Source organism: Amblyomma maculatum, chromosome 1, assembly GCF_055883805.1.
Source record: "Amblyomma maculatum isolate TAMU_Amacu chromosome 1, ASM5588380v1, whole genome shotgun sequence".
Lineage (NCBI taxonomy): Eukaryota > Metazoa > Arthropoda > Arachnida > Ixodida > Ixodidae > Amblyomma > Amblyomma maculatum.
The window spans coordinates 464,937,094-464,954,088 of NC_139344.1; positions in this window are offsets into that span (position 1 = coordinate 464,937,094).

Genomic DNA, 16,995 nt, shown 5'->3' on the forward strand with positions numbered 1-16,995 from the left:
ATCACTCACCCCATGTGCAGCAGCAATACTCAGGCTTACGCATTTTTCCAATGCAGTGCTCTCGGTTTGGCTTTTTTTGCGAGATAAGTGGTTCACTGACCACGGCCTGCTTTGGGCCGGACGCTTAGACAAATGGTTCAGGTGGTCATGGTCAACGACCGGTTAGGCTGGGCCGGCCATCTCTACAGAGCATCTCGATCACCAATAGAAGTGTGGAAAAGATTAAAAACTGATGCCTTCGAAAGGGTTGACGCCCGTCATCCGATCTTAAGCGAAGGTCTACAAATGAATCCTCCTGACTTGAGTGGTTCGTGATAACCGCCAGCTGGGGAACTGGGGACTAGAGAATAATTTTGCGAAGTGAGTTCAAGAAAGATAGATTGTTATCGCTAATTTTTGCGTTGACGTTTTTAATAGAGTAGAACACTGAGCTAGTTGGTTGAACATCTTGTAAAAAGCAGCTGACCAGGCAACAGAACAGAAGAAGGATGCACAGACACAAGGACGATGCTGCGCTGAAACCTATATTGACCTGAAACCACGCGCCTTCTTCTGCCTTCACTTTACATCTGCGGCTTACTTCTTCTTGAACTTCAAAATCCAGCCGGTAAGCGTACAAAATCTATTTACTTTTTCAAAAGTACCACCGAAGGCGTGATAACACATTGGTCTCCAGAGTTCCTGATCACATATGCTTCTAAAACTTCTCTTAATAGTCTTTCCTTATTCCTTGTCAAAACCTGCACATTGTTTAGGTCAGCTGGGCATTTTTCGTCTTTGCAAATCGCACAATTTTTGCAGTGCACCGCGAGATTAGTTTCCGACTTCCTCGATATTGCCGCAGCGTGCTCTTTATTTCTGTCATTAAAACTTCTCCCTGTATGCCCCGCCGCGGTTATGCAGTGATAAAACGCCCGACTACTGGGCGAGAGTACCAATCACAGTTTGCAGTGAGTGTATATTACCTTTAGGTTGCGTTCAGAGAGATCTTTGGAACAATCGCCGTTTAACTCGCTGAAAGTGTTGTCTGCTCCAGTGCGCCTACGGGATATGGTTTGGCAGTACGCTACCCGAGTTCGGTCCCGATCGCCGGGGGCTACGTTTCGAAGGAGGCGAAACAAAGAGGCGTCTATGTGCTGTGCGATGTAAGCGTTGTTGTTGTTGTAGCTGTAGGAAGAAGGAAAAGAAATACACGGGTCTGCTACTGGTTCTGTAGTTGAGCCACCTCCGCTGCGGAGGATCTCGAGCGCAGCGCGAAGCGATCGGACGCATGGCGTACCGGCTCCGTCGATTTTTGTCTGCAACCAAGGAAATCTTGTTCTGACTCCTGCGAAACTTGTGCATCTGCATCCGTGAAGGCAGCACGATCCTGGAGACACCGATCATATCCTGGCGCGCTCAATTTTCGGCCATTTAGAGCAACTCTGCGCATAATCACGTAGCGGAGGAGCTAAGCCTAACGGCTGCGGCCGGCTCCCCCGCCGCTCGCTGCGGAGACGCCCACTGGCCACCCAATCAACATGGTGCAGCACGAACAACGCGGCTACGAGCCCACGACTCTGTCGTGGTTCGCTGTCCCTATAAGCAAGCCATTTCGGCGGAACAAGGTGCCCTTTTTCAAGTTGTCGAGAACCGGTGCCTTCGCCGGCAAAACGCACGAAGAGCGGCGAAGTCAGACTCCTCTGAACAATGCAGACACGGCAGATGCTCGCGCTCCGTCTTCAAAAGCTCCACAGAATACATCCCCACTGTCTAAGTGGAAGCCGAAACCAACCGTCAGGATGAATTCTGACGACTATGTGATCGTGATCAAGCCAAGTACTACGGTCGACCTGAAGACAGCGTTTCAACAGGGTGTGCTCGGCGCTGCCATTTCCCAATACAGCAGCACATGAACGCCATCACAGTTTCTCCCAATTGAGAACAAAACATCATCGTCTGTGGCATGCAGAACGCAGAGGTAGTTCAGAAGATGAAAACACCAGAAAAGGACCGCTCCCGCTTCACGGACACTACAAGCTCACCGGTATGTGTGTTGCGGAGTGATTACTGTGCACAACCTAGAAATCTGACTCTTTGAAACATAGTGTGCAGTGGCGTGGTGGAGAACTTGTCCATCTGTGCGAGCTGGGGAACTCCCACGTAGCTGTGCTCACTTTCGTGGGACGTCACGTTCCACGGCATGTTCACTGCAATGCCGAACTGACTCCCGTAAGGGGATACAAGAAGACAGTGACAGCGTGCTACCGTTGTGACACCCTGGGTCACCGTGCGGACAACTGTCCCACTCCAATGATTGAAAGATGCGGACTTCGTGGCCAAAACGTGGGGTCTGGTACTGAGGGGATGGCCCCCCCCCCCCCCGAATGCAATTCAGTGTGTATAATCAGCGGGGGACCGCACCTCACCAGCTCCCGCGAATGCACGGGGAAATTCATCAGGCCTCAACAGCCAAGGCCCAAGACATCGGGACCCCCCGCAAAACAGAAACGCCAGCAGGAGACACAAAACTGCGGCGGAACGCCACCAAATGACAAGAACGCCCCCACCTGGAGACGCGGGTTCCCTGCTCTAAAGCCTCCTTCTAAAGGCGCCGCCTGTAAACAGTCTAAGGTAGGCAGCTGAGCGAGGTCCACCTCCTTTTCTTCTTCTACCCTTCCCCCTCCCCCCTAACCCGAACCGCTGAGATTGGTTGTTGTACAACTTTTAATTCTATCGGAAACGGGGAGTCGTGCACCCGCGGATTAGAGGCTGGCAGGATGCCCTTGGCTTGTTGCGGCCTCTTCCGCCAGAAGGACGGTGCGGTACTGGATCGCAGGGTCCGCGCTTCGCAGCAGGGTATCTCATGCTTCTCTACTTGTAATATTTTGTCCTATCCCTGGAGATTGTGGGCACTCCAAAATTATGTCGTCGAGGGTGCCTCTCGCCCCACAGTGTTTGCAGAGATCATTGTCCCTAAGGTCTGGTAGCGCGTGAAAGGCCCAGACCGGGTTCATGAACGTATTAGTTAGTAGCCCCCTCCACGCGACAGCTTCTCTATTATTTAGTCTAACATCTGGCAGGGGTACCAGTCTACATCCCAATTTATTATAATGGTCGATGATTTCTCCGTAATTTTGCAGACGCTCGTCGTATGCCCAGTGTTCGGGGGGCTCGACGGCTACCCGGTAGTAGAGAGCTCGGGCTAGCTCGTGAGCTGCCTCGTTACCAGGGGCGGCAGCGTGAGCGGGTATCCAAATTAACTGGATTTTCCTATTTATCGTTCTTTAAGTGAGGATTTTGGCCGCCTCCGACGATATCCTCCACTTTCCAAAAAATTGAATGGCAGTTTTGCTGTCGCTAATTATGAACTTGGCTTCTGTTCCTACGCAAGCTAGCGCTATCGCAACTTCCTCCGCAGTCTCTGTGTTGCGGCCTCTGATGGCTGCCGCGGATACTGGTGCCCCTTGGCCATCGACTACCGAAGCTACCGCCGCACCTGTTCTGCCACTTGCCGCATCAACATAGACTACTTCTTTTGCTCCCATGTTCTTGAACCGTCGCTCTAGAGCTTCGGCTTGTTTGGCGCGTTTTTCGACATTGAATTCTGAATGCATATTCCTAGGGAAGGAGGGAACTACCAAGGCATTCCTGATTTCACTATTAATTGTGACTTTTTTTTAACTCCTCTGTCTGGGTTGAGGCCTACATTTACAACGATTACCCTGCCCGTCTCGATCGTGCTTAGTCTCTCTAATTAGGAGACTCGCACTGCCTCCGCCAATTCTGCCCACGTGTTATGTACCCCGAGTTCGAGCAGTCGTTCGCTCGAGGTACCCATGGGCAGTCCTAGCGCCTTCTTAACGCATTTCGAATCAGGCAGTTTAACTTCTCTTTTTCGCCGGCCTTGATGTCCAGGCAGAGCGTGGCGTAACTAAATCTGCTTATTACGTATGCCTGGATTAGTTTTAGTAAATTTCTCTTCTTCAGGCCTCTTCCTTTAGTGGCGACCCTCCTCAAGAGCCCGAAGGTTTGTATCGCGTAACTTTCTATTTTTTTTTTCAGGACCTCTCCGTTATGGCCGTGGGATTGAATGAACATCCCCAAAATCTTGATCTGATTTACTTTTGGCACCGGTTTGCCCTCCACCTGAATATGAAACTCCCCGCTATTCCTGCAGCGGAGGTACTTTGGGTTATAAACGAACAACTCAGATTTATGCGGGGAGCCCGAAAGTCCCCTTTTAGCCGCGTAATCGACAATGATGTCGGTCGCTGCCTGCAGGCGTTCCTCCGTACTCGCCTCGCTCCCATGGTTAATCCAGAGGTTAATATCGTCCGCATACATGCTAAAATTTAGCCCCTTGATTTAGTTAAGTTTACCCGGGAGGCCTCTCATTGCCACGTTGAATAGGAAAGGCGATAACACTGAGCCCTGCGGTGTACCATTGCTTCCTAAATCTATCGCAGGAGATTCTAAATTTTGAAATATCATGCAGGCTTTTCTGCCCGATAAGAAGTGTTTTATGTAGTTGCACGTTCTCTCACCTACTCCGAACACTTCGAGCCCTTCGAGGATAGCCTCGTACCTGACATTGTCGAAGGCCTTGGTGAGGGCTAGGCCCAGGATCACTTTGGCGTCTCTCGATCGCGAGTCTATGATATCATGCTTTAGTCGGAGCATTACGTCCTGCGTGCACAAGTGTGCTCGCAAACCGACCATTTCGTGCGGCCACAGGTTGCTTTGCTCCATGAAGCACGTTAATCTCGTCCGTAATACGTGCTCCAGCAACTTCCCTATGCATGAGGTTAGGGAAATCGGGCTCAAAATTTCTAATTGCGGGGTTTTTCCCGGTCTGCAGCAAGCGTATTATGCTTGCTGTTTTCCACTGACCTGGCAACTGGCTCGTTTCCCAAACTTTTCCAGTGAATTCGGTTAGAAGACTAATAGAGTCATCGTCCAGATTCCTTAGCATTTTATTGGTGATCCCATCGGGACCCGGGGCTGATTTAGTTTTTAGTCTTACAATTTCCGCCCTTACCTCTGCCTCCGTGATGGGGGCGTCAAGCGCCTCACTGGGCGCGCCACCGTAGCTCGGGAGTGGGGGACGCTGGTTGTCTGCAACATACGCTTTTACTAACTTACTCATAAATGCCGCATCGTCTCCTTCAAAGGCGTGTCTGACTTTTGCCAATCTTATTCCCGATTGAGTTTTTAAATTTGTTGGGTCCAGCAGATGCCAGAGCATGCCCTACGTTTTGGAGATTCATGCCTCCCTCTATTTCGTCGCATCTGCTGAGCCAGTTTTGTTCACACAATTTCATTGCATTGCTTTCCATTTCCTTGTTATGCCTCGCGATTGGTCTTCTAAGATTCTTGTTCAACTTTTGTTTCTTCAGTCTGCGTTTCATGCTTTGTTTAGCGTCCCACATGTGGAGCAGTCGCCTATCTGCTATACCAGGAGCGTCGTCTCCTATCAGCGTCTTCGTCGCCCCACCAACGTGGCGTTTGAGTGCCTCCGTCCATTCCTCAATGTTCTCAATCCGTTCTAATTGCGCGGTTGCCCTGATTTCTCTAAATTGATCCCATTCCGTAACGGCCGGTTGGCACGCCCTGTGCGTCTTGACGCCCTCTTTGTAACCGAAACGACAATGAAATGGTCACTGCCAAAATTTTGCTCAGACTTTTGCCAGTCTAAACCCTGCAAGTTTTTTTGAAAATATCAGGTCTGGGGATGTGTCCGCGCATACGCTGTTGCCGTCCTCGTTGGATGATCGGGATGCGTACGGAGAGTGAGACCTAGCTCGTGCGTGTCCTCCCATATCTACCTACCTTTGGTGTCCTGTCTAGCATAGCCCCATTCTTGATGTCTGGCGTTAAAGTCACCAACGATTAGCAAGTGATTATTCCCGGCGCCTTGATGGCTTTGCGCATAAGGGCCCTAAATCTAATTTTCGTTTGCTTGGGTGAGCTATTAATGTTAAGAAGGAATAGACTGGGATCCGTCTTTCGTCCCGTTAATATATCGAGAAATAAGTTCTCGATATCTCTCGAATTTAAATCGTGTTCTATCACCGCTACATTGCGCTTGACAAAGGTCGCCACCGTCGATTTCACGCCTCTATCGCTGTTGAACACCTGGTATCCCATTAGTTTGGCTCCCTTCCCTGTTTCCTGAAGGGCGATTGCGAGGGGGGTCTCCGTTATGAGCGGAATGTATTGCTGCAGTAGAGCTCTCTTGCGCTGGAAGGCGCGACAGTTCCACTGCCAAATTTGGTCCTCATTTACGCGCCCGGCCATTTTGCAGCTGGGTTAGGCTTTGCTCGACATTCTGCTGCCACGTGTTGACGGCTATGAGCTCGGTTCGAACTCTTTGCAGTTCCCCTGCAAGTGCCTGTACCTGGCTCTGAATTTGGTTCATGAATTGGATCAGTTGGCTCATGAAGGAATTCAATTTTTCGTCAAGCCTATTTTCGAGTGCTTGGAACGGGTCTGGTTCATTAATTTTGCGCTTCACCGGGGGCGGGCGAGACGCCTCAGTCGCCATTTGCTCATCCCGTTTCGTCGGTGGCGCCGCTTGTGGCGGGGCGACTGGGTGAGCAGGTGGCAGCTGCTTCGCGGGAGTGGGAGGCCCTTGCTTTTCCGTATTCTGTTTCAAATTTTATTTTCCGTTAACTTTCTAATCGCCGCTTTAAGCTCCTTAATTTCTTTTTAAGAATTTCGACTTCCTCAACTTTCTTAGCTTTCCTAGGTTTAGCCTGGGAGGCACCGCTGTTGAAGCTTACATTTTTCCGGTCTCCGCTGGCGTTCCACATGATCCATGGGTTGACCGCGTCCCTCGAACTCGAGCGTCTCCTGGACCCAGACCTGGAGCATCCCATGGAGCGAGAACTGGAACGCCCTTGCTGCTGCGGTGGCGTCTCGTTGGCGGTAGATTCCAACGCCGAAGTCTCCTCCTCCTTCTTGCTTGACTTTCGGTCGCCCTCTGTTGTCGTCGTGCGCTGGCTTCTCCTTGACTGTTCGCTCCCATTGCTTCTTATTCACCTCGTACGGAGTCCTGTATATTTCCTTACATTTTCGGTCACCAAGCAGGTGGCCCTTGCCGCATAGCTGGCACTTTGCCTCGCACTGGTGACCTTGCGGTGGCCTCTCCATTCCGCAGCTTCTGCACTTGAGGTTGCTCGGGTCCGGACAGACGTCCTCCCTGTGACCGAGTCTTCCGCAGGCATTGCATACTTCATATTTTTTGCGGTAAAGCTGACACCGCTGCGCCATCGGAGTCAGGCGAAGCTATCGTGGTACTTCTCTCTCATCAAAGAGAATTAGTACAGCTCTGGAATTTTTGCCGAGTCTCCGCACACCCAAAACTGGCGGGTTGACGTGGATTCTCAGCTTCTCCATGATGATCTCGTCGGTTATGTAACTGGCACGTCATGTACCACGCCCTTGCCGCAATCTTCCGGCGTTGCCACGTAGGCAGTCAATTCGATCTTCTCCCCCTCGAACACGAGGTGGGTTAGGCTCGCGTAGCGTCTCTTCCTTTCGGCGCTTATAGTTACCACGAGTATCGAGTGCTGCTTAATATTCGTCGAGATTACGTCCTCCCCGGCCTCGCCCGGGTGGATACCAGCTGCCACGATTATTGCGTCAGCTAAGATTGCGTTGCCAAACTTGAGCAGACGCATGAGGCCGCCACGTAGCTTAAAATGATTTTCTCGGCGTCATCGGGTAGGCTAGCAAGCTGCTTTTCCATCAATTTCGCAGCCATTTTTTTTCCAGCATGCTTCTCAGCAGCTCGCTGCTTCTCAAATTGTTGCAAGGTCTTCTCGAGCGGCACATATCTCTGCTTGATGGTATACCATTGGCCAGGCACTTCAAATTCCTCCGGATCTGCCGGCGTTCCTTCGACAATTCCCATTTTTTTAGCTTTAGTCAGCTTCACGAGGCTAGGGGTGGGTCCCTACGGGGCCGACGCGATCCCAGGGTGCCGCGAGTCGCTAGGCCACGTTAGGCCTAGCTTCAGCACGTAGTCCACCGAACAAAGTCCGACAGAATCGGAAACAAAGTCCCGCCTCGGAAAAACTGGCATTCTTGTGGTCCTCTTGATGCGTTCCGTCGATTCGACACAAAATTAAAAAACGCCGATCCAATGAATTGCCCAAAGTAACCGAAATTGGCGGAACTCATGAAAGGCACGTCCGCTCGATTGAGAGGATGGGGTCGGAATCAACCGCCGTGACGCAGGAACTTTAACGCGAGAACGCCCTTTTGCGAGCTCAAAACGAAAAACTAGCCAGCGAACTTAACTCGCTGAAAAACGAAGTCACTACTCCTCCCTCTTCTAGCACGACGAGGAAGAAAACATATCAGACAGGGAGATTTCTAATAATATGGAGAGACGCTCTGGAACCACCGGAATGGGTCATCGTGATTGAAACGCAGTTGGCTGATCTTGCCAAAATTATCCATGACACAATCGCGCACCAGATGAACAGTGTCATCACCCATGTCACACATGCTGTAACTCACATTATCCAAAAATACATACAGGAAAATCCTCGCGTCCTTAAACGCGTGGGTGCAATGAGGGACGTTAACCGCCCTTCGAAATTTAGCAGTCATTCCCGATTAGTCTGACCTTTCTGAAGACCCCTGCATTTCTTCGCCGGGCACTAGTGGACTGGGAGGTCGTAACAACGTAATCCCGCCTTCCGTATCCGACCACGATCTCCAACCTTAAGTCGAAAGCCAGATCAACTCAGCCGTTTACACTAACGCAGTGGAATTGCAGAGGTCTCAAGAACAGCAAGAAGCGGGATGAACTCCGCTTCTTCCTTGAGACCTCTGAATTCCTCGTTGCCGCGGTTGCCGTTCAGGAACCCGGCGCAGGCGTCAACCTCACAAACTACCCTACATTTCAACACAACCCGCAGACATATATACTTGTTCACAGGCAATATACTGCACAGGAAGTCACACTCCCCACAACACCACCATTCGCATACACGATGGTGTCGGTACTGCCCCTAAGGCGGTCTGACCAACCTGTACACATTCGTAACATTCATGGTCCCCCTACGTTAAGCGAAATTTTCCTGCAAGCTATGCAGGTAGCGGGAAAGGACCCACTTCTAATTGTCGTTGATTTTTGTGCTTAGAGCAGGCTCTGGGGTTACCCCTGGGCCAACACACGTGGTAGGAAGCTTGCGGAACTTCTCTCTACACTCGGACTCACCCTCCACACTCACCGCACCAACCCAACACGTGTAGGACATTCGATTCAATGCGACACTTGCCCGGACCTCACATTTACACGCAACATACGCCATGCCGACTGGCTGAACACAGAGAAAACTCTTGGTAGCGATCACTGTATATTCTACACAACCATCTACACGCGTCCACTGAAACGCCCACAAACACAAGCTTGTCTCCCGGACTGGACAAATTTCCGCACCTCTCTGCCTATCGTAGAGCCCCTCCAGTCGGGATATGACACCTGGTACAAATTACTCACGTCTACACTGAAACAACACGAAAGGCAGATACAGCTCACGGAAACGAAAACGGTCGTAAACAACCACCTCCTACATTTTTAGGAGGCCCGCCGTAGCCTCATCCAAAGATGGAAAAAACAGAAACATAACAAACGCCTCAAAAAACGCATCCTCGAACTTACACTTCAAGCCGCGGAATATGCTGCTCATCTAGCCGACACTAACTGGGTAGACAGGTGCAACACGGCTGCGCGCCAGATGTCTGGTCGTAATGCGTGGCGCCTATTCCGCGGGCCTATTGATCCAACACAAACACGCACAGAAACCCAACGCCACTTCATAGCTAGCGCACACGGTCAGGGACCTATACCTGTGCACCACCAAGGACCCCCGGGCGGTTGCCTACTCGTATGCAGGCAAAGAGAACAAGGAGCTGGACAATTCATTTCAGCTCCACCACATCCGGGTGGCCTTAAGCAAGATGAAACGCGCGGCACTGCACCCGGGCGCGCGAGAAGGTTACGGTCAAGCTTTTGGCCAACCTTCCCGATGCAGCATATGTCGTACTTCTCAAATACATCAATAGCATTTGGGACGGAAACACTCCTATCCCTCTCGATTGGAAGTTGGCTCACGTGACATTAATTCCGAAAACCGGCAAACCTATCGATGTGAGAACCTTCGCCCCATCTCTCTCACGTCTTGTGTCGGCAAGCTGATGGAGACAAGGGTGCATGACAGATTCTCCGAATTTCTCGAAACACAACACATTTTCGCGGACACCATGTTCGGTTTCCGCCCTCAAATATTAGCACAGGATATACTCCTTCAGCTCCACCACGACTTCTTAGATCCTGTCGATTGTCCCCATAATGACAAGGTGGTCCTGGCCTTGGACCTTAAAGGTGGATTCGACAATGTGAAGCACGAAGTAATCCTCGATCAGCTCAGTCACACCAACTGTGGTCCCAAAACATTGAATTACATAAAACATTTTCTTGCAGAACACCAAGTCTACATACGCATACAAGATGCGGAACACAGACCATACACCATCGGCTCAAGGGGAACACCTCAGCGCGCTGTCTTGTGTCCCCTTCTCTTCAGTTTATCTATAGTGTACTAGAATTCTAGTACACTGTAGTTTTACCATGCTTCATCTTCCCTCCAAATTGGCTTCTCTTCCCGGGATATATCTCGCACTTTACGCGGATGTTATCACAATCTGGGCCACGCAAGGTAATTTGGGCCACATGGAGTCCTGCTTGCAGACAACGGCGACTGTAGTCGACGACTACGCGACCTACTGCGGACTCCAGTGCGCCTCCAAGGCGCACTGGAGTCCGCAGTGCGCCCGAAATCTGAATTTGTGCCCGACCTCGGCGGCTGCGTTTCGATGGAGGCGAAACGAAGTGGCGTCCGTGTGCTGTGTGGTGTCAGCGCACGTTAAAGATTCCCAGGTGGTCGAAATTACTCCGTAGCCCTCCACTGAGGCTCCTCCTTCTCTCTTTTCACTTTCACTTCCACCTTCCTCCCTTCCCTTATGGCGCTGTCCAGGTGTCCAGAGACACGTGTGTGGCAGATACTGCGCCTTTCCCTTCCTGTGAACCAATTATTATTATTCTTATTTAATATTACGTACGTCCCTCCCCTCGAGACAACTCAGCTTCGCATCAGTCCCCTCAGGACCGATCCGGGAGGCAAGCAATCCGCGTCCTTGGCCTCTTCATGCAACATCAACGTAGGGTTCACACCACTCTGGCCAAACTTCGCATGGTGGGAGACCAGGTGGGCCGTATGGTCAGCCGGGCTTTTAACAAGCGGGGCGCAATACGAAGCAAGGATGCACTGCTGCTAGCCCATGCTTTTGTAACGAGCAGAATCTGCTACTCGACGCCCTACTTGTACCTGCATGAACACGATGATGATCAGTTGGAGGTCATCCACAGGAGAGTCATCAAGCGGGCTCTCGACCTTCCGGTCAGCACGTCCAACCAGAGACGTCTGGCTCTGGGCGCGGTGAACATCTTTCCGGGAGCTACGAGAAGCCCACTTACTAAGCCAATACACGCGTCTTACACAGACCACGCCCGGTCTCCGCCTCTTGTACCGACTACACATCAAACATGGTTACCACATCTAGAAAAGGGTGAGAGTGCCAGAACTCTGGAGACGCACTCTCCGGGTCCGACCCTTTCCCCGCAACATGTCCAAAGAAGACCATAATGGTCGTCGTTAGGCGCGCGCGGAAGCGTTGGAGCAATACTATGGTCACCAGAAACATGTGTATTATGTGGATGTTGCAGGCCCATACCACGGGGGAAGGTATTGCGGCTGCAGTCGTACACAACACAAACACGGTTAACGGGCTAACTTTCAAAGCCTACAGCGCAACTCACGCGAAGGAGATTACTATCGCTCTGGCTCTCAGTATTCCCAAGTCGAAACACATCATCACCGACTCGCGAGGGGCCTGTCGGAACTATAGGCTGGGATAGGCTCTCCCGCTTGCCCGGCGTACAGTGCAATATAGCTGCCAATACATAGACCCGACACCGCATAACCTCATTTGCCACCCGGTCACCGGGGACTTAAGAGAAACGAACAGGCCGATCAGGCCACCCGCGCACTATCTCCCCGGGCTATCTCCCTGTCCTTAGAAGCCTACTCCTAACCAGACAATCTGGCCCTTACATTCAAAAACATCACCGATTACTGCAAAGAGGAGCACAGGCGCTACCCGGCCCCTTGTAAGGAACTGCATCGCGCTGACGAACGCCTCCTCAACAAAATTTTTGGCAATATTGTACTGTGCCCGGCGGTGCTTAAACATTTAAACCCGTCCTTTGATGGTGCGTGCCGGTACTGTGGGGAGCTGGCTGACACCTTCCACATGGTCTGGGCGTCCCAGTCAATCCCATCTATTCCTCCCAATTCCAATCCAACTAGAGAGGACTGAAGGCGACCCTGCTTGGCTGTCAAGACCTCAAGGCTCAAAAGGCCTTGGTTCAGTGGACGCGGGCGGCGCTGCTTGCCAACGGTGGCCCGGAATAGGGGCCCCACCTAGTATTGTGAGGGGAGGACACCGATACGTCTCTAACCCAAACACCTCTATGTAAGCATTTAATTGTTAAAATATGTTTTAACCACCACCTCCGCTGCCTCGTGAGGACCGAAGAGAAAAAAATTAAAGAGCACTGCAGAATCTTCATTGGAGTAATGCGAAAGCACGAATGCTACTGTTGAATGCTTTTAGTAGCCTAATTCACTTCTTGTTTGCCCATTTTAGTCTTTGGTACTTTTCTATCCCGCACCCATCCCTTCCTATGCCTTTTTTGGCTCTGCTTACTGTTGCATGACGTCACATCCTCTCCCTTGCATTAATTATATTCTTGTTTACCCCGTTTAGTCTTTGGTACTTTCAAATTGCAATTCATTCCTCCCTATGCCTTTTCGGCTGTACTTCAGGTTGCGTGACGTCACATCCTATCCACTACCGCACCTGTTTCTCTCTTGCCGCTTAATTTTGTGGTCTCCGCTTAATAATCGGGGCAAATAAAAATAGAAACATTAAACAAGAAGAGCTGAGTCATTCCGTCGTAGCTGAATAGTGCTACCGCGTCTACTGAGGCTAATCTTGAGCGTGTTCTCTAATGTTTTTTTGTTTTTTTACATAATAGTGTCCATAAAGTAAAGATTTCAAATTACACCTTGCCCATGCATTATAATCTGGAAAAATTACATTGAACGTAGTGCAGTTACGTTTCTATTTATTAAACAGAACCTTTTCAGCCCTATTTCACAAATGCTGGGTATGTTCTCCTTTACCAGGAGGCTGCCGGGTAATATATTGCGAAAATACTTTGAGCATTTCAGGCAGCATTATGATGTTTTCATATTACAAAGCAGTGACATGCATCTTGCATTCTACTCCAAAATATGTTTCCGGAAGCCATAAACGATAATTCATGCACATTTCTACTTTGTAGCTAGAAGTGATCACTATTAGAAGATTCTTCTGTAAAAACAGCGCTAATGCCAGAAGCAGCACATCTTCACAACTAGACGACACTTCAGAAAACTTCTGGAAATTCATACCATACGAAACGCTGGTATCATCTCGGTGTCAACATTTTGTTCTTAACTTTACCACCCTTTTCCGTGTGCATATCAAATCAAAGGGAATTGAAATTAACCTTTCGAAACACGGGCGCATGGAGTGCCATGAAAATATGGCGGCATACCTTCTGAGCCCTCGAACAATTCCCAGTGCAGACTCCGAGCGGTAGTCTTGGGGTACATAAGGTGCCAACAATAAAAGTGCAAAATTCTTGATAAACAATTTATCTGGCGTGACGAACAGCCTAACTATTCTGCAACAACATCGCTGGAGCGTGGCGCACAACGTGCCGGCGCCTGAAAACGCGTATGCCTTAAAGGACACTGCAGCGGTTTTCAAATGTGCCAAAACTAAAATTTTTTGTTGTAGATAATTTGTTTACCATGTCCATAAAGTTATTGTTTTCAATTTTGCATAAAACACCTGCTCAATCGCCAACCTGAAACGCGCAATTCAAATATTCCGCGCTCCGCGCGACTAGGAAAGCGGAGAGAGAAACCTCGCTTCTTCGTCCGACGTTACGTCACATTGAGGAGCCGGAGGTGCCGGAGGCATTGCGAGCCAACGAAGGGAGGTTTCGGCATGCGCTGTTCCTCGTCTGGCGTGCGTTTCGGGCGTAAAACACACGTGAACTAATTAGTGTTGTGTACCTGATACAACACAGCTCTGCATTTGCTCGGATGGACAAACAGCTGTGTACGCGACGATGCAGTCTCCATTTTGTCAAAAGGTCACGGCGCATTGTGGCGCTGCTGAGAAGAGCGATAAATTCAAGCCGACCAAAGGAAACATTCTACTCGACGCACTTTCGTGACTATGACTACATGGAATTTGTTCCTAATGCGATTTTTATAGGGCTTTGTCTATAAGGAGTGGACAAACCATGACGCGGTTCCTTCTGTTCCTTGTACAAAAGAGTCGTACCAGTCTCCATTTCCTAGAACCACGCTTATTCAAAGAAGAAAAGGGAGCGAAGGCTTGTAAATTGTAGTATTGTTACTTTCTGACTTTACAGGTCTGATTTGTATGTGAACCGTAGCGTTATCGTTGATTTCGATCTGTTCACGGAGTAGAATCTAGTGATGGAACAGGTGGAAAGCATCAACGCATGGTTGTATTTGTATGTCTCATTTCCTTTTAATTTTTTTTTTTGCGAAATGCTCCGCGCAACGGCTTCTTTGCTAAACATCGGACAAATCATCAGCGGCGCGCACTGATGATCTTTGCGAACGAGCAGATGATTAAGAAGAGCACACTGGTATGTCGCAGCTAGGCTCTGACGGCTTTGCAAGATCCTTTCCAACAGCTTGATATGATCGTGGAACCGCTACGGGAGCTTTATTAGAGACGTTTAGTTTACCGCTGCCGCTTACGGCGGCGTCTACAGCTGCCGCCCGCCGTCAGCACAGGACACGCTAATTGGTCCCTGCGTGCGGAGTCCGCTGAAATTTGACAGCGGCGTAGCGCCATCTGTCACCCTCCGGGTGATCAGCGCATGCGTGATGACGCTCACACGGTAGCGATAGGCAGTAGCGGTAAGCATAGCGCCAAACTAAGCGTCTCTTTTAGAAGATAAGGTGTGTACCGCTTCGCTGATTATGGGCGCATTCAGGTATGGAGTGCACAGAGCGAGGTTTCCATCGATGCTTCTAAGCAAGAAATCATCGAAGTTGTTCATAAATGACCTTGTGATTTCGCATCCGTTGCTACGTCGTCATTTTACATAGTCCTGTATTGTTCGGGAACGTAAATTAAATTGGAAATGAAAACGATGAGGGCACTTGTAAGAAAGCACATTTCATGACATTGTTTTCTCATGAAGGTATGGGTGCGGCGGAGCTGCAGCTCGGCTTTCAGCATACGTCAGCCCACAATTCACTAAACGTATATTGTCGGCGTATGATAAAAGGGAAGAGTTCTCTACAACTGTTAAATTCCCCTTGACTCAAGCAGCATTCTGCGCGTACTTGATCTGGTCTCCAGAACAATGGCTCCGTCAATGCCTAGCATGCATTGCATAGTTCGGCAACCGTGCTTTGCTTATTGTTCCTTTGTCTGGTGGCAGCTGTGCACTGCTTCTCTCTTTCGAAGCCATTCTTCTTTTTTCCAAAAGTACGACGCCTGGAATTTTAAGCAGGATGTGGAACACCTTGCCTTGGGCGCTTTCTTCACAACAATGACTTTTCAAGGGCGGGTGGGGGAGGGGGGGGGGAGGGGGGACGCCTGAGACGTAGATAGTCTGCTACTGCATTGTTCGCTGCCCTTCCTTCCCAGGAATATGCACGTGGAGGCTTCTCTGAGGGCTAATAATGACACACACTACCTTTCAAAATGCCTTATGCTAACCAAAGCAGTTAGTTGCCATGCAAACCCTACGCACCCCACAACGTAAGTGCTGCATCGTTTGTGGGCGCATCTGGTACGGATACATGCGATGAAAATCCCCATGGTCATTCGAGGGGAAATGACATGCCATAATCACATTCACACGACTGCAGAGGGCTGCAATAAGCACTCGGCGCGACGAAGGGGCCGAATTGGCAGCTTTCCCGGTCCTCAAAATGTCGTCACGCGACGTCTTTGCCAATCCCAGGTGGTGGCGCGACACGCAGTGAGCCCCGTCACGCTGGTTGCGCATGTATGCTGAAAAAAGGCTATATTCAGCTTTTTTCTGCCTTTTTTCAACCTGGTATTACCGGTCACAGCAATAAAAACTGTGGGTTTCTGCTGAGAGCCTGATTTTTCCGAAAAGTGCTGCAGTGTCCCTTAAAGCACGCGGCTTAGACTATTGCTGGCAACACGGAGAGCTGGAGACGATTCTACACGGCATGCTCTGGTATTTTGTGAATGCAGCCTCCTTAGCGTGATGTAGCCGACAACCAGAGTTGGGCAGCGTTAATTACAATCCAAAATACGGTCGCCTCCAACGCTCTGCTTTTGTTGCGGGTGGTGGTACACCGCTTTCATGTGCATCAGCACACCGCAACTAAATGCACCTGAGTCTTGCTTGAGCAGCGCAAAACATCTGAGGGCAAACATCCGTACATTCTCTCTTCGGAAAAGCGCAGTGGCTGCGATATCTTATCTTCACGTTCCAGTCTGTCAACAAAAGAAAGTGCCCACGTGTACTTTCGGCTGCAGGCCGGCCATATAAGTGTTCTTTTTTTATATTAGACAGTGGCGCCCAAGACGAAGGAGGGGGTACTTAATATGTGGACACACCAGCTGCCTGTTTGCCAATAAATCTGGCAGAATGAACAAAGCAAAAGAAAACAAAACATTAAGCGGTGCTGCAGTCAGAAACGCTAGCCCCTGCTTTCGCTCGACATGACAAAATTTTGTTGGCCAATTCCTTTCTTTTTTCTGCGGACCCTGCAGCATTTTGTCAAGTCACTTCTT